Raw genomic sequence first — 26,388 nt, 5'->3', positions numbered from 1 at the left:
AGAATAGTTAGGCAGAGTCCTTAGACTTGACAATAAAAGCACAGGCCATTAGGCAAAAGGCCCATAAATGAGACTTCATCCAAATTAAAACCTTTTGCTGTGTGAAACCCACATGAATAGAGTAAAAAGACAAAGAAAAAAGACAAGCCATAGATAGAGAGAAAATATCTGCAAACCATGTATTCCACAAAGGACTAGTGTCTTGACTATACAAAGAACACTCAATGGTAAAAAGCATCCACGTAGAATGGGAAGAAGACTTAACAGGTATTCTGCCAAAGAGGATGATGTATGGTAAACAAGCACATGATGAAATATTCAACATCATTAGCCATCAGGGAAATGCAAATTAAAACCACAAAGAGATGTCACTAAACACCTATTAGAGCAGAAAAAGTGATGACAAAACCAAGTGCCGGGAAAGGTGTGAGTATTGGGGCTATTTCAACATCGCAGGGTGTGATGTAGAAGAGCCATGCAGGAGTATAATTGGGCAGTTTCTTACAAAACTAAACATACAACTAAACTCAGCAATTACAACTCATGTTCACACAACATTTACACAAATATTATAACAGCTTTCTTCATAACAGTCAACAACTAGAAACAATCCAGGTGTCCTTCAATGTGTGAATATCAATAAACTGTGGAACATTCATACCTTGAAATACTAGTCAGCAGGAAGTGGAAAGATTGCAGTAGGCAACTTCCGGGAAATTTTTCTGACTGAAAAACAATCATAGAAGGTTATATATAACATCTAATTATATAACATTCTTACAATGACAAAATTTTAGAGCTGGAATGCAGATAACGGCTGGCAGGGGTCAGGTGTGTGTGTGGAAGACAGCGCTTAGGCAACTGCTTTTCTCAGTGACTATCAATTTGAACTCTCCATGTTTTCATCTAATAGAAATTATCTTTGTCACAAGTTTGTGAAGAGACAATGCAGACGCACCAAATGACAGTTCAATCTCCTCTTTCTTTGCTTCCTTTCTATTACATTTCATTTCCAAAGATGATTCTGAAAATGGAAGAACTCTGCATGTTTTATTAAGACAGCGATAATAACTACAGTGTTACAATCATGTCTGCCCTTGCACTGTACTTTTAACCTTTTAAAACTATTTTTAATCTACCATTCTATTTCATGCAACAATCTTTTGAGGGTAAAAGGCATAAGACAGGGAGTCAGTGTTGGTGCTATAAATGCATGCCATCTATTGTTTTAAATGGACTTAGCATCTCCCCATAAAATAACTGCCTTTGAGGTTAATTTGAGATCGCAAACAAACAATACAATCTTTAAATGCTTTTGACTGATGAATTGTGGATGAGATTCCTAGGTCTTCTGGTTAACAATCTATTAAAGAGGCATGCATTTTGGGGGTCCTTACAGAAAACAGTCACAGTGAGTCCCCACTTGTGATAGAACAGCCAGAACAACTGGAAATGACTCACATTGTTCACTCAGCTGCCTGTACCCCAAATTAGCTGGAATGGAACCCCACCTTATTTACAAGCAGGAGCTGCCCTTGGGCTAAACTTCCCATGGGACCTATGGCTACTTCCGCCCTGTAGGAAGGTTGCCCACAAGACACATCCCATGAGTCCCCCTGGTTCTGCTGGCTTTCCCAGATAGCTCTGCGGCAGCTGCTATCCCAAATCCAAAATGCTGAAGCCTAGTGGTTTGTTCCCTACAGACAGGGTTCTTGGAAGAGAGAACCTGAACCATACAGATCATCCAGAGAATGTCAGAACTCTCCAGTGGTGATGATAACCCCAGCCCTTGGCTACTCAAACCTTCTTGACACTGCAGAGTTGGTCCTGAACCTGCCACACACAGAAGGTGGCACAAAAGCACTCACCTGGCATAACAACACTCTACTAACCAGGACGAGTAACCGTTACTACAGGAGGAGTAACCATTACTATTTTACTAGCAGTTATACAGAAATGACTTGATTATTCTAGTAACTGGGCTGCTGTCTTCAGAAAACAGTGATTGATGTATTAGCACAAATTTAAGGTATATTTTAGGAGTAGCATATATAAATGGACACATCTAATCACAAGGAGTGTATTTTACACCCATCAAAGTATCAGGTAAACTTGGTACACAAATCTTTAGAATTCTTATGTTTATCTACATAGAATGATGGAGTTGCTAGATCAAATCATCAAATGAGGTAACTATGAATACATTCTTAAGAAGAGGGGTCCTTTTTTAATGCTAAAATTGCTTGTGAATGTTTAAGAGTTCCTGAAAGCTTATAAATTGCACTAAGTGCTAAAAGAATCTCATGGAGTATTTTGTGACTTCTCAAAAATCACATAAATCCTCCAGGCATCGTTCACATCTCATTTAGTACTATTTCCTAATTTTTAATAACAAGATCACATCAACATTTTGATATAAATGGTTTTGTTTATTTTTAAACTTGTTTGTGTCCCATTACAGATGCATATTTTATGAGTAATTTACTTTGTAATCACAGAAGACTATAAAAGGACCCTACGAATGCTATCAAAATATATTTAGAAGAGGTGACTTTTTTCTAAAATCAAATAAATGTTTAGAAATTCCTTTCTTTCTTTCTGAAACAGGGTCTCACTCTGTTGCTTAGGCTGGAGTGCAGTGGGGTGATCATAGCTCACAGCAGCCTTGATCTCCAGGGCAGAATTGATGCTTTCACCTCAGCCTCCTGAGTACCTGGCACTACAGACAGACACCACACCATGCCCAGCTAATTTTTGTATGTTTTCGTAGAGACCTGGTTTCATTGTGTTACCCAGGCTGGTCTCAAACTACTAGACGCACGTCGTCCTCCCTCCTTGGCTTCCCAAAGTTCTAGGATTATACACGTGACCACATGCCTGGCCAGTAACATTTCTTTTGACTTCTTACATTCAAGGCTAAAACCAATAGATAAATGTATAATATGCTTCTTGTAGTATAAAATACAAAATGTAGAGTGACATTAGCACTCACTATTAATAATGCATATTCATTTTGCTAATTATATGAAATTTATATCAGTAGGATAGTTAGTCTTCAAGGCTAGGATTATGGTTTATTCTTTCTCTCTGTCTCCTCACTGAGTCTTAGCATATTTGGCATTCAATAAATAATTCTTCAAAGAATCAAGTAAGAAACTTCCAGATAAGAGGCAGGGAAAGAGAAGCTAACGATGGATAAACTTAAGTCAAAAACAGAGGTCTAATGGTGGGTCTGATCTGTACTATCAGTGGCGAGCAGGCTCACAGGTTGTGCCACTATGTGAAAGACAATATAAAGAAAACATTTGGATCATGATTCCAGAGTTTTAAGAGCCTTATTTATAATTGGTTTGATTTCTAATCATATTATCTGATTTTAAAAATGATTTTTTAATCTAGAATGCATTTAAGTCAATTATCTTTATGTCTTTTTTACCAACATAAATTGTTTATGCTTTCCCCAAAGCACTAAATGTTTAGTGATTAGCTCTGTGACAACATGAGAGATACATAAAGATACACACACACACACACATTTGTGTGTAGTGTCTGCTTTTATATGGTTTTTCAGCAGTCTTTTAATAAAAAGAGAATTATGCCCTTTGACTCAGGATCAGCAGAAAACAGCAGGGAGAAATGAAGTCTCAGCCATGCCAGGCAGTATCTAGGGGCAAAAAGCAGTTTCAGCAAAACTGGATTAAGTCAGCCCAAAGAAACAACCAATATCCTAATCTGTTAATCCACACACCTGGTCCGGCACAGGCTGCCCTGCTTCCTAATCTGTTAATCCACACACCTGGTCCAGCACGGGCTGCCCTACTTCCTAATCTGTTAATCCACACACCTCGTCCTGCACGGGCTGCCCTGCTTCCTAATCTGTTAATCCACACACCTGGTCCAGCACAGGCTGCCCTGCTTGCTCACAGATGTCCTTAATATTGACCAACCATTCCCGTAGAGGGACAGGCATCTTAACTTCCTGTACGTGAATCTCCATCTCAGTGTCCGCTGCCAGGAAAGCTGACCTGAGGCGTACAGAAAAGCATTGTGGTATTACTCATTTACACAATGCATTCTCGCTTGTTTGTTTCTTCCCTTACAGAGATGGGATCTCTCTGTTGTTCAAGCTGGTCTCGCACTCCCGGACTCAAGCAATTCTCCCATCTTGGCCTCCTGAGTACCTAGGAATGCAGGTGTGAGCCACTGTGCCCAGGTCCACATTCTCACTTTACAATCCAAAATATCGTTTACTTACTGCCATAGAGTGAACAGTAAAGTCATGACCTTAGTTAACTTTTCAGATAAACATAGTTCCCAGTGTCTTTTCTTAAATGGACACACTTTAAAGTTGGCCAACTCTTTCTTCTTTCCTTCACTTCTGAGAGCCTGAGCTTCCAGTTCCAAGAGAACGTCAGTCTCACTCACAGCAGAACACGGGTGCTGGTAAAGGTGATCTTCTCCCAGCAGCAGGTGGCAGATGCAGACCGCAGCACCGCCAGTGAATTCTGGATACTTGCCAAAATCTCCAATGCCTCCAGGACCAAGATAATCACTAGGAAAGCAAAACATATGTAAATGACAAGATCTCAGAATGCCGAGTGGAAGGACAGGGACACACACACACACAAAAACGCAGAAGGGGTCATGGTGTATATTGGCTATGTGTGCAGCGCAACTCAGAGAGTCCCAAACATGTGCCAGCTGAAATGTCTCTCTGGCTCCTGCACGGTCACTGATGGCGGCTCCACACTGAAGCTGGGAGGCCTGATTTCTATTCAAACGGATCCTCCCAACAGCCACAGAGAGATTACTCTGGACACATGCCAATCATCGCTGCTCCCCATGCCACATGCCAATCCCCACTCCCCATGCAAAGCAGGCCTCAAAGGAGAAGGAAGAGGGAAAAGGAATTCCTCTGACTTCAGAAATGAGAAAGCTGTAAGACCAGAACCTCTGACTGGGCAGAACAGGACATGCAAAAGGGATGACCCCCAGGGGTTCACTTACGTAGGACACCCAGGAACTGGCAGGAGGAATGCCAAGCCCAGCTACAGGCCTTCAGCGCCTGGATGAGCAGCCACTGGGGCCAGCTGGACATGATGTCTCAAAGAGAAAGACAGCTCCTCTTCTGAGTGGGGGCAGAAAAATAACACACACATGAAGTAAATGCAAACAGAAGAGGACTAAGCACATGTCTTTGGGAAATTCCCAGTGACTCTTTCCTTGGGCTTTATGGAAGTAATATAAAAGCTTACTATGTGTTAGCTACTCTAGCTGCTTCCTCTCCATGAAATCTCAGAGCAAAACACCGATTCAAAAGAAATCTGCAGAGACTGAAAACATACGTTCACACAAAAAATTGTACACATAGACACAGAAGCATTGTTCACAACAGCCAAAAAGGGGAAAGAAGTCAAATATCCACCAAATGATAAATGGGTGAACAAAATGTATTGTATCTATAAAACGGAGTCTTATTCAGCAATTTTGGAATGAAGAGCTGATACGTGCAACTACATGGATGAATCTCAAAAAAATATGCTAGGCAGCAGCAGCCAAAAACAAAAGGCCACATATTATATGACTTCATACAGGGACTTTCTAACAGAAAGCAGACTGGGGTTGCATGGGGCTGGGGGAGTTGTGAGGTGTGGGGAGTGACAGGCAGTGAGTGCAGGGTTCATGGGGTAAGGAAAACCCTCCAGAATTGCAGAGCAGTGATGTCTGCACAACTCTGAATATGGCAAATATAATTGAATTGTATACTTTCAACATGTAAGTTTTATGATGTGTGAATTATATATCAATATACTTATAATTTAAAAACTAAAATACATTTTTAAGTAAAAAAAAAACCTTAAATTCAAAGTTTTGGATCTTTGTGGTTGAAGGAAGAAAGGGTACAACCCACCTGTTCTTAATGTCCCACTGAACCTTTTACCCTATGGTGATGGCCCTGGACGTGCCTCCACAGACCCTCAGGTCCCACAGAAGGGCTGAAAATGGCAGCTTTGACATCCACGGCTGACCAAGTTCCATGCCCATTCATGCACATCTCGCCTCTCCTTCACCTTAAGGAAATCCACAGCCAGAGGACACAATATGCTGACAACAACAGCAGAGCGGGGAAAGAGTAACAATCACTAAAACATCCCCCAAAATAGATTGCTAACATTACAGGAAGCACCCGGAAAACATGGAATTCAGTGATGAACTTGCTAGTTGCATATCTTGAGAGAAGCTAGAAGACAACACAGCTTCATTAACTGATTACTGAATAAGACCCCAAATAGAATTCAAACATTTTTACCAGAATTTTTGCCACTAATGATGGGTGGTGGGGAGAAGTAACTGTCACCTGGGTAAACTCCTAGCAATTTATAGTAAGACAGGAAGTAATCACAAAAGAGACAGGACTCTGACATGCTTCTAATAAAGAAGCAATAGAAATAGCCAAGCATAATACTGTCCTTCTCCCATTGCCTATCTGGAGGTCATCCTCAAAACTGAACTTTATTGAATTTTACAGCATTTGAATAAAGACCAAAATGTTACAAGGAAATTGAAAAGTTGACAATAATGCCCCGTGAGACTGAACCTGTTCAGTGAATGCTGTTGGTATTATTTAATACCATCAAGAATAGGGCCAGACATGGTGGCTCATGCCTGTAATCCCAGCACTTTGGGACGCTGAGGTAGGTGGATCACTTGAGCCCAGTTCAAGACCAGCCTGGGCAACATGGTGAAACCTCCGGTCTATAATAAACACAAAAATCATCTAGCCATGGTGGTACACAGCTATAGTCCCAGTTACTCGGGAGACTGAGGTGGCAGAATCTCTTGAGCCTGGAAAGTCAAGGCAACAGTGAGCTGAGATCGTGCCACTGGTGCTCCAGCCTGGATGACAGAGTGAGACCTTGTCTCGAAAAAATAAATTTTAAAAATGCATATGAAACTAGCAGAGAGGATTTTCCATGTTCCCAACACAAAAAAATCAACTGAGGTGATGGATATGCTAATTACCTTGATTTGTTCATTATACATTGTACGATACACAGGTATCAAAATATCACTCTGTGCCTCATAAATATGTACTATTATTACAAAGCAACTAAAAATAGGAAAAAATAATGCATGTGGTTACTGTCTGCTGACAAATTTGTTAAGAAGGTAAATCTCATGTCATGTGTATTTTACCATAATTTTAAAAGTTGATATAAAGCTTAAATAAAAATAACCAAATGAAAGTGGAAATCAGAATGTATTTGATTAGCAGAAGTGCAGTATTGCGTACAGAAATCTTAAAAGTTCTATAAACCATTCATCCCTTTGTTCTCCCTTTTTAAAACACACATGGTTTTCACTGGGCATGGTGGCTCACACCTGTAATTCCAGCAATTTGGGAGGCTGAGGCAGGAGGATCACTTGAATCTAGGAGTTTGAGACTAGCCTAGGCAACATGGTAAGACCTTGTCTCTACAAAAAAATAAAATTAGCCAGGCATGGTGGTGCATTCCTGCAGTCCCAGCTAATCAGGAGGCTGAAAAGGGAGGATCCCTTGAGCCTGGGATATCAAGGCTGCAGGGAGCTGAGATCACACCACTGCACTCCAGCCTGGGCACCACAGCAAGACCCTGTCTCAACAATAACAAGAATAACAATAAACAACAATAACACCGTTTCTGGCTATGCACAGTGGCTCACACCTGTAATACCAGCACTTTGGGTGGCCGAAGGAGGAGAATCACATGAAGCCAGACCAGTCTGGGCAACACAGTGAGACCATAATGCCACACAATAAATTTTTTAATTACAAATTTTTTAAAACTAAAACATAGTTTCTCACTGAAGCACAATATTCAGGCACAGGTTTAGCAAAGAGGAACTCCAACACAGGAACCACAAAGCAAGCCACTCCCAAGCGCTGCAGCACACCAGGAATGTGCACCTTGTCCCAAGACACTGTGGAAGACACAAGTTAGGTCAAGTGTTAGCCAAGACTTTCATCTCATCCCAGGAAAACATTTGTTTCCTAAAGGGGAAGACATGCCCTTATTGCATCTCAGTAAGTCTTTTTTTTAAGCTCTTGGACATGGAAATAAATACATATGATCAGGAGACTGGGGTTCAGTCCAACTTCCAAAAACAGACCAGTCCCTCTTATTAGAGGGAGGGTCAGGGACATGGTTCAAACTCAAAACAGGAAGCTGGCCAGGTGAGAGACTGGGATAAGAACCAAAGTGTCTTACTCAGGTGTGGAGATAAAGCCAGGCCTGTGCCTAGCCCTGAAGTCCATCTCCTGTCTCTTTCCCTTCAGGAATTTGCAATCAACCTGCATGTCCACCAGGAACTTGCAGGTCCAACACAAGCCACTGACTGACCCTCCTTGCCCTACCCACTACCCTGCAGTATGACCACAAGAACACCAATGACTGACCCTCCCTGCCTTGCCCGCTACCTGACTAATGACCACAAGAATGCCACTGACTGACCCTCCCCGCCCTACCCACTACCCTGCAGTATGACCACAAGAACACCACTGACTGACCCTTCCTGCCCTGCCCGCTACCCTGCAGTATGACCACAAGAACACCACTGACTGACTCTCCCTGCCCTGCCCGCTACCCGACCCTATGACTGCAAGAATGCCACTGACTGACTCTCCCTGTTCTACCGGCTACCCAACTGTATGACCACAAGAAGAGAACACGGTAACAAACCCGAAAATGAATCCTACTGGAAGCAGTGGCTCACTTTTTAGAGATCCACCAAGTCCACATTCCTGTGAAACAACATCTGGAAGTGACCTCTACCTCCTGCTAGTGCCTATAAAAGTGCGTATTGCCTGAGGGCTCCATTTAGCCATTGTCTAGACTTTTGTGCCCGCTTTTATGACAGTGAAAGGCCCTTGAGGACAGTGACTAGTGGCCTTCTGACTCTGACACTGGTTCAAAGCAGAGGGCTCACAAGCCTTCCCTCTGCTCTCTTGTCCCTGCATACCACTGAACTAATGACAAAGATATTACTCCTTCCAGAAACCCAGCTGCCGTGTAAGTGCTGATGAAGGTGACTTCACGAACTGCCACACGGTATAAAAGCTGATGAAAACACATTAGCAGGGGGCAAAGTCAGAGACCAAGGCAGCCCGGTCTGGTCCCTGCTGTGTCTTTCACTACACTCAGATGATCAAGAGAAAACCTTCAATCACTCTCAGCCTCAGATTTTCCTTTGTATAACGGAAGGGTCTGAATAGTGTCAGAGGCTCCTCCCAGGTCTAAAATTTAAAAATGCTAATAATAATGCTCACAGACAACCATTGCATATGCTTTCCTAATGATTACCCTATTTGCAGGCACTGGAGATGAAGGAATTACATTTCTTTCAAATTATAACATGTGGTTTCCATATTTCAACCTGAATATATTTAACAGACAGAAAAATACTTACATGGACCAAGGTAATCATTGGAATTCACCAGGATAATTCATATAAAGATTAACAGGAGACTTCATGCAATTTTCTCTGGCAATCTGAATTTTGAACATCTTCATTGCAGTACAGAGGTCATTGACAGAAAAATTTAAGATACCACAGTAAATACAAACCTAAAAAAATCCAGTTATTAATAGGTGGCCATTTCAATTTTTTGTCTATATATCATTAACATTTTATAAAATACTATATAAAATAAGCATCTGTGATTTGTTTAAAGTAGCCAATTATTGAAATAATACTGAGCCAACAGTAGAGGAAGAGCACAGAACATAGCCCCGCTGTGCTGGAAGGCTTTTGACCGTGCACCTTCAAGTCCTGTCTTAGGAGAAAATTTATTTACTATTAAATTGAATTTCCAAGGACAATCCTCCATTGAGTTATCAAAAAGAAATGATGATGATGATGCCAAAATAATGTCTCCAAATAACTAGATATTAACTAGGAGGCCCTCAGAGCCCTTGAAAAACAGACATTCCAATCATTTCTGCATACACTTCTGCTCTTGAAAGAAAAACGAAAGTTTAATTTGTTTCTCCACATTTAGTCTGAGTCACACATATTTTTCCTTTCTCTTCTTTTACCATACTAAATTATCTCTTATGACCCAGCCATCCCATTACTGGGTATATACCCAAAGGATTATAAATCATGCTGCTATAAAGACACATGCACATGTACGTTTATTGCGGCAATATTCACAATAGCAAAGACTTGGAATCAACCCAAATGTCCATTAGTGACAGACTGGATTAAGAAAATGTGGCACATATACACCATGGAATACTATGCAGCCATAAAAAAGGATGAGTTTGTGTCCTTTGTAGGGACATGGATGCAGCTGGAAACCATCATTCTTAGCAAATTATCACAAGAACAGAAAACCAAACACCGCATGTTCTCACTCATAGGTGGGAACTGAACAATGAGATCACTTGGACTCGGGAAGGGGAACATCACACACCGGGGCCTATCATGGGGAGTGGGGGGGGAGAGGGATTGCATTGGGAGTTATACCTGATGTAAATGACGAGTTGATGGGTGCTGACGAGTTGATGGGTGCAGCACAGCAACATGGCACAAGTATACATAGGTAACAAACCTGCACGTTATGCACATGTACCCTAGAACTTAAAGTATAATAAAAAATAATTTAAAAAAAAGTTAGAACACTAATTTTTCTAATTATGTGGCAAGGGGCCACAGAGATGAGAGTCTGCTCTTGCTGCATTCCTTGGTGTCTCCGGGATTCCTTTCTCTGGGACACCTAATCAATAAAACCTGTAGTAACAAGAACTTTCTCTGGAGGAGACATCACAGACTATTCATAAATAATAACAGGTCTTCAGGCATGTAAAACCTCCCCTTACTAAACCTATCTCTAAGAATGAAAAAAGGCTGGTTGCGGTGACTGACGCCTGTAATCCCAGCACTTTGGGAGGCCGAGGCTGGCAGATCACGAGGTCAGGAGATCGAGACCATCCTGGATAACACGGTGAAACTCCGTCTCCACTAAAAAAAAAATATATATATATATATATAAAATATATATATTATATATAATAAATATATATATATATAAAATTAGCTGGGCATGGTGGCAGGCACCTATAGTTCCAGCTACTTGGGAGGCTGAGGCAGGAGAATGGCATGAGACCAGGAGGCGGAGGTTGCAGTGAGCTGAGATTGCACCACTGCACTCTAGCCTGGTCGACAGAGTGAGACTCTGTCTCAAACAAACAAATGAACAAACTAACTTAAAAAAATGAAAAATATATCTACCCTCAAAACCTGAGTTTATACTAGTGATGAAACACGAAAAAACCAATGACATAAAATAATGACTGGATTTACCCCAGGGATGCAAGGATGGCTCAATATATACAAATCAATCACTGTGACACATCATATCAACAGAATGAAGGACAAAAACCAAATGATGATTTAAATTGATGCTGAAAAAACATTTGATAAAGCTCAACATCCCTGCATGATTTAAAACCCTCAAAAACGGGATATAAAAGAAGCATACCTCAACCCAATAAATGCCATATACAACAAATCCACAACTGGTATCATATTGAATGGGGAAAAACTGAAACCCTTTCCTCAAAGATCTGGAACATGACAAGGATACCTACCTTTCACTACTGTTATTCAACATGGTACTGGAAGTCCTAGCTAGAGCACTCAGACAAGAGAAACAAATAAAGGGCATCCAAGTTGGAAAGGAAGAAGTCAAGGTACCCTTGTTTGCTGATAACATGATTTTATATTAGGAAAAAAACTAGACTCTGCTAGAAAACTATCAGAACTGATCAACAAATTCAGTAAAGCTGCAGGATGCAAAATCAACATACGAAAATCGGTAGCATTTCTATATGCCAACAGCAAACAATCTGAAAAAGAAATAAAAAAAAATCCCATTTCCAAGGGCCACAAATAACGTACCTCAAAATTAACTTAACCAAAGAAGTGAAAGATTTCTACGATGAAAACTATAAACCACTGATGAAAAAAATTGAAGACACAAAAATGGAAAGATATTCCGTGTTCATAAATCAGAAAAATCAATATTGTTAAAACCCACTGCCTGAAGCAATCGACAGATTAAATGCAATCACTATCAAAATACTAATAACATTCTTTACTGAAATAGAAAAAAAATGCTGAAATTTATATGGAACCACGAAAGACCCAGAATAGCCTAAATTATCCTGAGCAAGAACAACAAAACTGGAGGAATCACATTACTGGACTTTAAATTTACTACAGAGCTATAGAAACCAAAAAACCATGGTAGTGGCATAAGAACAGACAGACAGATAGTGGAACAGAATAGCTTACTTTCACTGTGTTAGCCAGGATGGTCTGGATCTCCTGACCTCGTGATCTGCCCGCCTCGGCCTCCCAAAGTGCTTGGATTACACGTGTGAGTCACCACGCCTGGCCTGTATGTGTTATACTTTTACAGAAAGAGGAGCTCAGTAGGTTTGTTTATGCCATCATCACCACAAACACGTGAGTACTGCCTTGCATTACAAGGTTAAGATGGCTATGTTGTCACTAGGCAATGAGAATATTTCAGTTTCATTATAATTTTATAGGACTACCCTGATACATGCAGGCCATGGCTGGCAAAATGTTGTTATGCAGTGCATGACTATATTACATTGGAAGAGAGAGAGAATATGCTGACACTCCCACCTGGTTCATGCGCCAGCAGGAGGAGGTCGCCCTCCAGAGACTGCAAGAGAAGGGGTAGAACTCCTCATTGCCCTGGCTGTTCCTCCACCACTTCCACCGAGACTGTGGTACAGCACCCGAAGCTTCCAACCCAGCCCAGTCCTGGCCGGGCAGGCCCCGCAGCGCTCCTACTCCCTCTTCCCGGTTCCCGGACTTGTTCCTGCTGCCACCACTAGTGTGGATGTCAGTACAACCATTGCTGCTGTTGCCCTCAATGCACCGGCCCACCCTGCAAAGCTCCTACTACCTGGCCACGCGGCAGCCCTGCCCCTGCCATGGCCGCAGCTGGCCGTCCTCTTACCGTTCTGGCCCGCTGCAGTCTCCGTAGCTGCCACCAACTGCAGTGAGGCGAGCGGCAGCCCCAGGCCATCTGCAAGTTGCCAGCATGTAACTCCTCCTCCTCCTGGCATGGAACAGCTGGGCAGGCAAAGCCAGAAAAGCCTAGAGGAGCACGCAAAGTGATAGCGTTAGAGCCTCACCCTGTCATCCTGGCCACTGGGTGGCAGGGGCTGGTCTCTCAGTGAAGGCACTCACATCCACCCTCCGAAGTCCAGCCTCTCCTTTTGGCCCAAGCGGACCAGGAACTGGGGCGTGGAGTGGAGAAGGGTAACACCACATTGCCTGGCTCCAATCCACAGGAACCGCTGGGCACACCAGGGCTGCGCTCCTTGGGGAGCAGAACCAGCAGGAACTCACACCCAGCCAGCCCTCCCACCCAAGCGCCGGTTCCCGATCCTGATGCCTCCACCCACAGAGCCCTGTCCTCCCGTGGTGTCCGCTACTCCGTGTCTGTCGTGCCTACGGGTCCCAGGTGGTCTCCGCAACACAGAGAGAAAGGTCGTGGCCCCGGGAACCACAGCGGGTGTTGGGGCCTATGCCCTGCTCAGGATTCCTGCGGAAACGCTGGGTGCTTGCTGCACTGGAGCAGGAGCAAGAGGAGATCGCCCTCTAGAGTCTGGAGTCCAGGGAGAGAAGGAAAGCTCCTTCCTTGGAGACCACTGCTGTTGCTGCAACCTCTGCCGCCACTGGCAGGACAGCCCCTGATAGCGCCCCTAACTCGCTGCCTGCTGTTGGCCCCGGGACAGTGCCCCCAACACCGCTCCTCGCCGCTGCGGTGTAGAACTCAATAGCGCCCCCAATCCGCCCCCACCTCGGACATCGCAGCACCAGAACATTTCCCCATCCTACCCCCTGCCGTGGGCTATGCAGCCACTGAGAGGACCCATAACCCACTGCAGGCAGTGACGCCCCAGGCAGAGCACAGCAACCTCCTCCCTGCCGTGAATAGTGCAGCCACGGATCCTTAAGGTCCGCAACCCCCTCCCCACGAGGGGTAGTGCAGCACCACATAGCAGACAGCACCTCCCAACTATCCCGCAGCCACGGGGAATGATGCCCTGGATAGCGCACCCCACCAGCATCCCGCCGTGGGCAGTGTAGCCCCCGTCAGCACCCCAAAGCGGTATGCCGCTGCCAGAAATATAATCCCCAATAGCGCACAAACCCGGCCCCCACCACAAACAGTGCAGCAGCTGACAGTGCCCCTAACTCGCCCCCACTGACCACAGAGCAGCCCCTGAACGGTGCCCACAACCCACCCTACCACCCCGCCTGCCACCGGCCAGGTATCGCCCACAAACTGCCCCTTGCTGCGGGGAGTGTATCTCCCAATAGCACACCCAACCTACCCTCTATCATGGACAGTGTGGCCCCGATAGCGCCTGAAACCACACCCTCCAAGCACCTACCTGCACCCCTCACTCCCCTGCCCCACCACCAGCAGTGTAGCACCAGATACTGCCTCTAACCTATCCCCCTGCCACGGGCATTGCATCCCCACATGGTGCCCCCAACAAGCCCCCCGCCATGGGCAGAGCAGCCCCGGAGGGCATCCCCACTCCTCTGTGGACAATGAAGCCCGAGCAGTCAGGACCCCGACCAGTCCTTCCACCCCCAAGCCGCTGGCAGTGTAACCACAATAGCGGCCCCAACCTGGCCCCTGTCGGGGGCTGTGCAGCACCCAATAGAGCCCCCAACCAGCCCTACTGCTGCCAGCAATACAGCCAAGATAGTGACTCCAACCCGCCCCCCACACCGCCACCCCACCCACACCCCCACTACGTCCCCCTGCTGCTGAGAGCAGTGCAGTCCTGACAGCACACCTGAAACTAGTGACGCCGGGAATAACACTCTAGCACGCCAAAATAGTGACGTTGGAATAACACCCCAACCATTCCCTGCTGCGGGCAGCCCCGGACAGTGCACCTACCCCATCGCCTTTCTACACTCTGGCCAGCTGCAGTGTCCATCGCTGCCACCAACCACAGCGAGGCGACCCAGTGAGGTAAAGGCCAGCGAGGCCAGCCACAGTCCCACAGGCTCTAGCCTCCAGCCTGTGGTAGGTGCCTCCTCCTCCTTCCCTTCCTGTAGCCAAGCATGGAGCAGCTCTCACCACCAGCTGCCTCTCTCCATGGCCGCCACACACCAAGCAGAGGAAAACCCTGGCGCCACAGGCTCCAGCTTTCAGTGTGGGGGCAGACCTGGCTTCTGCCTTCTCTAAACTGCGACTGGAAGAAACACACGGACTAACACGGCAGAGCCCACAATGGCATGACTCCCATTAGTATGCCTTATATACTGAGGTTGTGCAGGCCCGGTTCCTGGACTTCATGTTCTGATTGGATGAGAGAAAACTGCTGTGCCTACTCTGATTGGACGTTATTTTCATGTTCTGATTGGATGAGAGCAAGTCTTAGACTAACCAATCAGAATGTGAAAATAAAGCCCAATCAGAGTAGGCCTAGCTTTTTCCTCTCATCCAATCAGAACATGTAGTTTATAATCTCGGTATATAAAGCATGTTACGTGGGCGTAACTTCGTAGCTGCTCCAGTCCCAGTTTGGAGTAGGAGGTGCCAGCTGCCCCAGGCTGGAGGCTGGAGCCTGTGGGGCTGTGGCTGTCCTCGCTGACTCGCCTCTCCAGCTTGCTTTGATCGCTGCGGTTGGTGGCAGCCGCGGACACTGCAGCTGGCCAGAGCATAGAAAGGCGTCAGAGTAAGTGCGCTATCCAGGGCTGCACTGCCCGTGGCCTGGGACGGTTTGGGGGCCCTATCTCCTCAGGTGTCACTGCCCGCCTTGAGTGGCTAGTTGGGTGTGCTATCTGGGGCTGTGCCGCCAGATAGGTTACGACCATTATTGCTTGCATGAAGTGATACATTAATCCAATGTGATATAAGGAATTCAGTGGTGTGTTTGGAATTTTTTGTATGGTTGGTGTTGAGCTTGAATGCTTTCTTAATCGATGGCTGCTTTTGGGCCAACTATGGAGATTAGGTTTTTTATTCTGTATACAAGGTTTTTTCCTAATATCTGAAGAGCTGTCCCTCTTTAGACTAGCAATTAAGTTTACAGGGGATTGAGTAGTTCTGTAGGTAAACTTAAGATTGAACTAAGATTCTGTCTTGGATAACCAGCTATCACCAGGCTCGGTAGGCTTGTCACCTCTACCCATAAATCTTCCCACTATTTTGCTGCATAGACGGGTGCGCTCTTTCAGCTGTTTTTGGGTAGCTCGTCTGGTTTCGGGGAATTGAGCTTTAGTTCTCTTTGCGAAATTGTTTCTAGTTAATTCATTATGCAGAAGGTATAGGGGTGAGTTCTTGCTATTTTGTGCTTGTTTGATATTTTTCGCTTTCCCTTACGGTACTGTATCTATAGCGCCAGGATAGAATTTCTATCGCCTATACTTTTGGATTAGTAAATGGTTTAGTGTAAATTAGTTTGGTATTAGTTTTGATTGGATTTGGAGCTAGTGTTAGCTCAAGGCAATCAAATGGTATTGAGATCTTCCGGGTGTAAGCCGGATGTTTTATATTAAGCTATGCCTTGATTTATCCAAGTGGACCTTCCAGTACACTTACCGTGTTACGACTTATCTCCTCCATATAAATATTGGGGTGTTTAGTTAAGTTAGTCCTTAGAGTGACGGGCGGTGTGTGCGTGCTTTATGGCCTGGTTCAATTAAGCACTCTGTTCTTAATTGACTGCTAAATCCTCCTTGGACTCTTAGGTTTCATAAGAGTTATCGTGGGGTTTTCTGGAGTAGAAAATGTAGCCCGTTTTTTACCATCTCATAGGCTACACCTTGACCTAACGTTTTTGCAGGGACGGTTATGCTAACTTTGTGGCCTTATCAGGGTTTGCTGAAGATGGCGGTATATAGGCTGAGCAAGAGATGGTGAGGTGGATTGGGGTTTATCGATTACGGAACAGGCTCCTCTAGAGGAATGTGAAGCACTGCCAAGTCCTTTGAGTTTCAAGCTGTTGCTTGTAGTCTTCTGGCGAGTAGTTTTGTTATTTTAATTATTGAGGTTTAGGGCTAAGCATAGTGGGATCTCTAATCCCAGTTTGAGTCTTAGCTATTGTGTGTTCAGAAATTTTAAGGCCACTTTCGTAGTTTATTTTACATCAGCTAAGGTTTTACAATGTAGATGGAGTTTAGCTTTATTCGATTAGATCTTAAACACCCTTTACGCCGGTCTCTATTAGCTTGGGTTAATCGTATGGCCGCGGTGGCTGGCACGAAATTAACCTACCCTAATTGTAGCATAGCTTAGTTAAACTTTCATTGATTGCTAAAGGTTTGTCATTGCTGTCTCCCGTGGGGGTGTGGCTGAGCAAAGTGTTTTGAGCTGCATTGTGCGTGCTTGATACTTACTCCATATGATCATTGTGATTTATAGGGTGTCCTCACTGGGGCGAGGATGCTTGCGTGTGTAATCTTGCTAAGAGTTAATAGTAAGGCTAGGACCAAACCTATTTGTTTACGGGGTATGTTAGTCCGTCTAGACATTTTCAGCGTCTTGCTTTAGATGGATTAAGCTACGTAAACAGGAAAAAAGTATAGTTGTGAGGTTTTGTCTTTGGGGTTGTGGTATAAGGATACAGATTTAGTAGTGAGTAAATGCGTGGGAGCGAGAAAGCAGGAAGAAGATGGAAATTGGTGTTAAGAGTGGTAAGGTGAAGTAATTTTATATTAGTTGAGGGAATAGCAGTTGAAGTTGTGCATAGCTAAAAGATGAGAACGTAAGCTCTGGCTGGGCGAATGAAGGCTTTTGTTTTTGGGGTTTGGCAAAAGCGAGTTTTTAAGGGGAGAAGTCAGAGATAGGGGAGGGGGGGTTTGTTAAAAGTTTCTTGTGTTTTTGTAGTGTAATTAGGAATGGGCTGTAAAACAGTTATTAATATGTCTTACAAGCATGAATTAAATAACACCTTGTAGGAATCATGTGGGGCTAGGATATTGAACGTAGGTGCGATCGATAATGGCATGAACTAGGAATCAAAGACAGGCGCTGCGGGATGTGTTGTGGCGGGACCGGCTTTCTGCGATGGGGTCGCGTGCAGACCAGAGATAAAAGAAACCAAATGCATGGAGAGCTCCCGTGACTGGTTAATAGGGTGATAGACCCGTGATCCATCGAGATGTCTTATTTAAGGGGAACGTGTGGGCGATCTTGATTGTATGGCCCTGCGGTAAGAACCAGATGCTGGATACAGTTCATTATAGCTACCCCCACGGTTTATGGGCCTGGATCGAGGAGAGTAGCACTCTTGTGCGGGATATTGATTTCACGGAGGATGGTGAACAAGGGAGAGGGATATCCGTAGTGAAGAGGATTTATTTAATCGGATGTGCTATGTCCGGCAAAGGATGTGATGTACTATGTATGGTAAGTGAATAATTAGGTTGGTTGGTATTCAGGGTGGGGACATTTGGACTTTGAGGCTTAATAGAATGTGTTACAGTTGATTAATTTATGAGAATACTTGCTTGTAAGCATGTCGGGGACTGTTGTTAGTAAATATGTAATGATATGTGCCAGGTACAGTTAATCATATATAGTACTATATAATATTCATGTTGGCTAGCAGTAATGCACGATTTACATAAAAGTGTATTAAAATAATGTAATACTTAAGTTGCATTTAATGTTTACACACCATAGAATAGAGAAAGTAGTTCAAATTAGAATGCCAGTTTTGGGTGTTGGTGGTGAAGTTAAGTACTTTCTTTCTGAGTTGCCCTAGGGGAAGTTTTCCATTTCCAGTTTACAAGACTGGTGTACTGATGTGTACTACGAGGGCAGGTTCACTTGAGTAAGTTGTTTTTGGTTAGAGAGGCAAGTGGTATTAAGACTCAAATTGTGATAAAGTATATTACGGATGCTACTTGTCCGATAATCATAAAGGGCTGGTTTACTGGTTGGCTTCCGATTCAGGTGAGAGGTAGTAGAATTGTGGTTAGGAGTCAAAATAGGGATTGGCTGAGTGGGCGGAATGCTATACTTTGTGGTTTAGATTTGTGGAGAATGGGTATGATTGCTAAGATAAGGATTGATAGGAGAAGTGCCAACACCCCTCCTAATTTATTGGGAATAGAGCGTAAAATTGCATATGTGAATAGGAAATATCACTCTGGTTTAATGTGTAGAGGAGTGTTTAGGGGGTTGGCTGGGATATAGTTATTTGGGTCGCTTAGAAGGTCAGGTGAGAATAGTACTAATGTTATTAAGGCTATAAAGAGGAGGATTCGGCCTAAGATATCTTTGATTGTGTAGTAGGGATGGAAAGTAATTTTGTCGGAGTGGGAGGAAATTCCGCAGGGGTTATTTGATCCTGTCTCGTGTAGGAATAATAGGTGCAGGGTCGTAAAGGCTGTGATAATAAAGGGTAGGATAAAGTGAAGGGTGAAGAATCGTGTAAGAGTAGGGTTCTCAATGGAATACCCACCTCAAACTCATTGGACGAGGTTGGTTCTGATGTATGGAACTGCTGATAGTAGGTTTGTAATTACAGTGGCACCTCAGAATGATATTTGACCTCATGGGAGTACGTAGCCCATGAAGGCTGTTGCTATGGTTATGATTAGAAGTGCAATGCCAATGTTTCAGGTTTCTATAAGAAGATAGGAGCCATAATAGAGGCCTCGACCTACATGTAGAAAGAGACAGATGAATAATATAGAGGCACAGTTAGCGTGGAGATAGCAAAGGATTCAGCCGTAGTTTATGCCTCGGACGATGTGTGCGACTGAGGAGAAGGCGGAGAAGTGTCTGGTGAATAGTGTATTGCTAGGAATAAGCCTGTAATAATTTGTAGAATTAGGCAGGTTGCAAGAAGTGAGCCGAAGTTTCATGATATGGAAATGTTGGATGGGGTGGGTAAATCAATAAAGGTGTAGTTAATTATTTTTAAAATCGGGTTAGATTTGCGTGTTGGGATCATTGCTGTTTTTGTAGTTGAAGTACAATGATGGTTTTTCATATCATTGGTCATGGTTGGAGTCCATGTGAGAACAATGGCATATATTGTATTTTTATTAAGTGTATTATTAGTCATGGGGTTTGTGGGATTTTCTTCTAAACCTTCTCATATTTATGGAGGGTTAGCATTGATTGTTAGTGGTATGGTTGGTTGTGTAATTATTTTGAATTATGGGGGACTTATATGGGTTTAATGATGTTTTTAATTAATTTGGAGGCATTATAGTTGTTTTTGGTTATACTATGGTGATGGCTATTGAGGAATACCCTGAAGCATGGGGGTCAGGGTTTGAGGTTTTTGGAAGCTTTCTGATAGGGTTGGTGATGGAGGTGGATTTAGTTTTATGAGTTTTAGATTTTGATGGGTTGGTAGTGGTGGTTAATTTTGATAATATAGGGAATTGGGTAGTTTTTGAGGGGGAGGGATCAGGGTTAGTTCGAGGAGATTCTATTGGTGCAGGTGCTTTATATGATTATGGGCGTTGATTAGTAGTGGTTACTGGTTGAACGTTATTTGTTGGTGTATATATTATTATTGAGATTACTCATGGTAATAGATTATGTTATTAGGAATAGAGTTAGAATAAGGGGAATAAGGAAAGAGAGGGAGTAAAACTTGATTATACCTTTCTGAGTGGTTGTGATGGTGAAGGTAATAGTGTGGATATGTGAAATTGTTTTGGGCATAGATTTTTCTAGTCAGATTGAGTCCAGTAAGAGGGAAGATAGGTTTTAGCTTATAAGTAGATTTTGGTAGGAGGTCATACGGTGGATTGTAGTGGGATAATAACCTAGTATATTAGGGAATTTAAATACATGTGATGGTATATTTATTTTAAGTTTGTTGGTTATGAGAGTAAGGTCTAGGGTTACTAGGAAGCCCAGAGCGGTTAGGTACAGGGCTGAGAGTTTTAGGTGGAGGGCCATTGTTGATTGGGGGAGTGAGGTAGGAGAGATGTTACAGGTGATGAGAAATCCTGCTAGCATACTGCCGATTGTGAGGCGTTTGATTGGGTTCAATAGGGTGGGGTTATTCTCGTTAATGTTGATTGAAGTTGGGAAGCGAGGTTGTCCTGTTAGGGTTAGGAAGATAGTTAGCATGCTGTATGTGCTTGTCAGGGATGTGGCAATGAGAGTAATAGATAGGGCTCAGGCATTGGTATATGACATGTTTGCGGTTTCAATGATAAGGTCTTTGGAGTAGAAGCCTGTGACAAAAGGTATACCTGTGAGTGCTAGGTTGCCGATGATTAAGGAGGTTGAAGTAAGGGGTATTATTTTAAATAATCCTCCTATTTTTCGAATATCTTGGTGGTGGTTTAGGTTATGGATAATAGATCCGGAATAGATGAATAGTATAGCTTTGAAGAAAGCATGAGTACAGATATGTAGGAATGCTAGATATGGTTGATTGATCCCAATAGTAACTATTATGAGGCCCAGTTGACTTGAGGTGGAAAAGGCTACGATTTTTTGAATATCATTCTGTGTTAGGGCGCAGACTGCTGTAAATATGGTGGTGATGGCTCCTAGGCATAGTGTGAGGCTTTGGATTAATGTATTATTTTCTATTAGAGGGTGGTAGCGGATGAGAAGGAACACCCCGGCGACAACTATTGTGCTGGAGTGGAGTAAAGCTGAGACTGGGGTTGGTCCTTCTATGGCGGAGGGTAGTCAGGGGTGAAGACCAAATTGAGCTGATTTTCCTGTTGCTGCCAGGAGAAGACCTATCAGTGGGAGAAGACTTAGGTTGGAGTTTAGGACGAATATTTGTTGAAAGTCTCATGAGTTATAATGTAGGGTAAATCATATTATGCTTAGGATAAAGCCAATATCGCCGACGCGATTGTATAAGACTGCTTGAATGGCTGCTGTGTTGGCTTCTGTTCGAGCATGCCATCAGCCGATTAGCAGGAATGATATAATTCCCACGCCTTCCCAACCAATGAAAAGTTGGAAGAGGTTATTGGCGGTGATTAAAATTAGTATAGTGGTGAGAAATGTAAGAAGATATTTAAAGAATTGATTAATATTTGGGTCTGAGCTTATATACCATAGTGAGAATTCTATAATAGACCAAGTAATGAACAATGCGATTGGGATGAATATCATAGAAAAGTGGTCTAATTTAAAGCTTAGTGTTAATTCTAATGTTTGGATTGTTATTCAGTGTCAGTTTGAAATAATTGCTTCTTGATCCAGGAAAATGTATAGGACTGTGGGAAGGAGGCTGATGATAAGAGTATATATTATAGTTGTTTTTACGTAGTGTGGGTATGAGTGCTTTTTATTGGGTTTAATAAAAGTAATAGTAATCGGTAGGATTAGAGTGGTTAGGGTTATTATGGTGATGGAGGTATACATGGTTGTTACTTTTACTTGGAGTTGCACCAATGTTTTTGGTTCCTAAGACCAATGGATAGCTGTAATCCTTTAAAAGTTGGGAAAGCCGTATTTATTAAAAACGGAGGTATGGATTAGCAGTCCTTGCTAGCTTTCTCGGTAAATAAGAAGTGGTAGGCCTCTATGATTAGATTCACAATCTAATGTTTTGGTTAAACTATATTTACAAGAGGTAAAGCCTAGAATAATACTGGGGTTAAGGGACAGGAGGATAATAGGGGAGAGGTGCATGAATTGTAGTATGTTTTCTCGTGTAAAGGAAGGTTTTGTGTTAGTAATATGATATGTGAGTATTCCTCGTTGTGTTGTGGTAAATATATAGAGGGAATAGAGGGCTGTGATCAGTATGTTAAGTCCTGTAAGTGTAATAGTGACATATGATCAGGAGAATGAGGTTATTATTACAAGGAGTTCCCCTACTAGGTTAATACTAGGGGGTAGGGCAATATTGGTAAGGTTTGCTGTAAATCATCAGAAGGTTAAGTGGAAGTAGCGTTTGGAGTCCTCAGGAAAGTAGTATGATACAGCTATGGGTTCACTCATAGTTTGAGTTTGCTAGGCAAAATAGTATGGATGAGGTGAACCCATGGGCGATTATAAGAACAATTGCACCAGTAAAGCTTCAGGGGGTTTGAATGAGGGAGGCTATAATTACCAGGGCTATGTGACTTACTGAGGAGTATGGGATGAGTGGTTTTAGGTCTGTTTGTCGAAGACAGGTTGAGCTTGTTATGATTATGCCTCATAAAGACAGTATGAGGAAGGGGTAGGCTATGTATTCTGTTGTGGGACTAAGGATAGAGGTGAGTCATATTATGCCATAGCCACCTAGTTTCAGGAGTACTGCGGCGAGGACTATTGACGCAGCATTGGGAGCTTCAACATGGGCTTTGGGAAGTCATAAGTGTAAGCCGTATAGGGGTATTTTTACTATGAAGGCTATTATGCATGCTAGTCAGGTAAGACTATAGGATCAGGTAGTTGTTAGTTTTTGAGCTACAAGCATTAGTAATGTGATGTTTAGTGAGCCTAAATTATTATAAGCACAGATTAGCATAATAAGTAGGGGGAGAGAGCCGACTAGCGTATAGAATAGGAAGTATGTGCCTGTGTTAAGGCGTTCTGGTTGGCAGCCTCATCAGGTGGTGATAATTAGGGTAGGAATGAGAGTGGTCTCAAATAGAATATGAAATATGATTAGTTCTGTAGCTATAAATGTGAAAATTAAAGAAATTTGTAGGAAGACCATTATAGAGAGGTAAAACTTTTTTCATGGAGGGGATTCATTGTGTAAGTGGTATTGGCTTGCTGGGATTATAAGAGTTAAGTAAGAGTCAGGCGGTTAATATTAGGAGGGGTGTTGTTAGTGCGTCAGAAGATAAATAGGTTGAGTGGTTAAGGAGGTTGTTGCTGGTTTGGTTGAAAAATAACAGAGGGATAGTACTGATGATTAGACTATGCACAGTTAGGTTAATTCAGGGAAAATCATGTTGTCGGTAGTAGTATAATTATGGGGATAACTATTTTTAATATTGAAGTAAATTTAGGTTGTGGATATAGCCTATACCGTATGTGTTGGAGATTGAGATTAGTAGGGCAAGGCCAATCGCTGCTTCGCAAGCAGCAAATACTAGTAGGGCAATGGGTATAATATTAGCTAGGGAGGAATGTATGTTTGAAGCTGTAAGAGCACTTATAATAAATAGTGATAGCATTATTCCTTCTAGGCATAGTAGGGAGAATATTAAGTGTGAACGATATGTTAGCATGCCTAGGAGTGAGATTATAAATGCTAGTGTGATGCTTATATAGATGAAAGGCATTTGGTCACTATGACTATCAAAATCTAATGAGTCGAAATCATTTGTTTTGTTTAAACTACTTACCAATTCGGCTCAATCTAGTCCTTTTTAGTTCATTCATAGGTCAGACTGAGAGTTAGAAGAATAATTAGTATAATTGAAGATTTAAGCATAGTTGGAAGCTCTGTTGTTTGAAGGGTTCGTGGTAGGGGTAGTAGTAGGGCGATTTCCAGGTCAAATAGTAGAAAAGTAATGGCAACTAAGAAAAATTTTATGGAGAAAGGAATACGGGCAGGGTTTAATGGGTCAAAGCTGCATTCGTAAGGATCGGTTTTTTCTGCATAAGAATTCAGTTGAGGTAGTCAGAATATGATGATGATTAGTAGTAGGGTTAGAAGAGTGTTAGTCATTAGGGTCAATGCTAGGTTAATTAATCTTTTTCGAATATTATCGAAACTAGTTGATTGGAAGTCAACTGTACTAGTTATACTAAAAGAATAGGACCCTCATCAGTAGATAGAAACATAGAGGAATAATCAGACGACGTCTACAAAATGTCAGTATCAGGCAGCGGCTTCAAAGCCAAAGTGGTGGTTTGATGTGAAATGATAGAATAGTTGACAGATAAGGCAAGTAATAAGGAATGTAGATCCAGTGATAACGTGAAGTCCGTGAAAGCCTGTAGCAACAAAGAATGTTGAGCCATAGATACCATCGGAAATAGTAAAGGGTGCTTCCAAGTACTCTGAGATTTGTAGTAGGGTGAAGTAAATGCCTAGTAGGATCGAAATGAGTGGAGCTTGAATTGTTTGTTTTCGACTACTCTCTATTAGACTATGATGGGCTCAGGTGATTGTAACCGCTGACGCAAGTAGTACAGAGGTGTTTAAAAGAGGTACTTGTAGTGGATTTAGGGGAGTAATTCCTGTTGGTGGTCAGCGTCCTCCTAGGTGTGGGGTAGGAGCGAGGCTTGAGTGGTAGAATGCTCAGAAGAAACCAGTGAAGAAGAGAATTTCTGAGATGATGAATAGAACCATTCCATAATGAAGGCTTTTTTGGACGGGTGTTGTATGGTGGCCTTGGTAAGTACTTTCTCAGATGATGTCACGTCACCATTGGTATATGGTTAATATATTGGTTAGTAGGCCTAGTATTAATAGAGTGGTGGAATGAAAGTGGAATCATATAATTAAGCCAGATGTTATTAGGAGTGCTGAGAGAGCTCCTGTTAGTGGTCAGGGGCTGGGTTTAACTATGTGGTAGGCATGAGATTGGTGGGTCATTAGGTGTTATCACGTAGATAAAGGCTAACTAATAGTGTGAAAACATAGGATTGGATCAGGGCTACTGCGATTTCTAGGATAGTCAGTAGTACTAGGAGTACGGAGATTAGTGAGGTAGCAGGGAGGTTGATGGCTGATAATGCTAGTGCAGCACTTCCTATTAGGTACATTAGTAAATGGCCAGCTGTGATGTTAGCAGTTAAACGTACAGCTAGTGCCACTGGTTGAATAAGTAGGCTAATTGTTTCAATAATTACTAATGTAGGAATAAGGAGTGTGGGTGTACCTTGTGGCAGAAAATGGGCTAGAGAGCTTTTAGTTTTGAAGCGAAGACCTATAACTACTGTTCCTGCTCATAGGGGAATCGCTACAGCTAGATTTATAGATAGTTGGGTGGTGGGTGTAAATGAGTGAGGTAGAAGTCCTAGAAGGTTAGTTATTGTAATAAAAATAATTAAAGACATCAGCATCAAGGATCAGGTGTGTCCTTTAGTATTATGGGTTGTTACTATTTGTTTTAGAGTGAGTTGGATTAGGTTTTGTTGAATAGTAATTAATCGGCTATTAATAAGGCGCTTGGAGGTTGGAAGTAGTAATGTGGGGAGTAGGCTGATGGGTACTGCAGCAGGCTGGCCTAGGATTGTTGGAGCGGTAAATGGAGTAAATAGATTTTCGTTCATTTTAATTGTGAAGGGTTGTTGTAGGTTTGTGTACTGGGGGTTTTTTGTAAGGGGGTGAATAGTAATTTGTGTTTAGTAGTTTTAATTGTATAATAAGAAATAGTGTGGGGAGTATAGTTATGATAATAGTAAGTCATGTGGATGTATCTAGTTGGGGCATT

This window comes from Macaca nemestrina, chromosome 15 (assembly GCF_043159975.1).
Source record: "Macaca nemestrina isolate mMacNem1 chromosome 15, mMacNem.hap1, whole genome shotgun sequence".
Classification (NCBI taxonomy): Eukaryota; Metazoa; Chordata; class Mammalia; order Primates; family Cercopithecidae; genus Macaca; species Macaca nemestrina.
The sequence above is the reverse complement of the archived record's forward strand: the minus strand, read 5'-3'. Positions refer to the sequence as shown.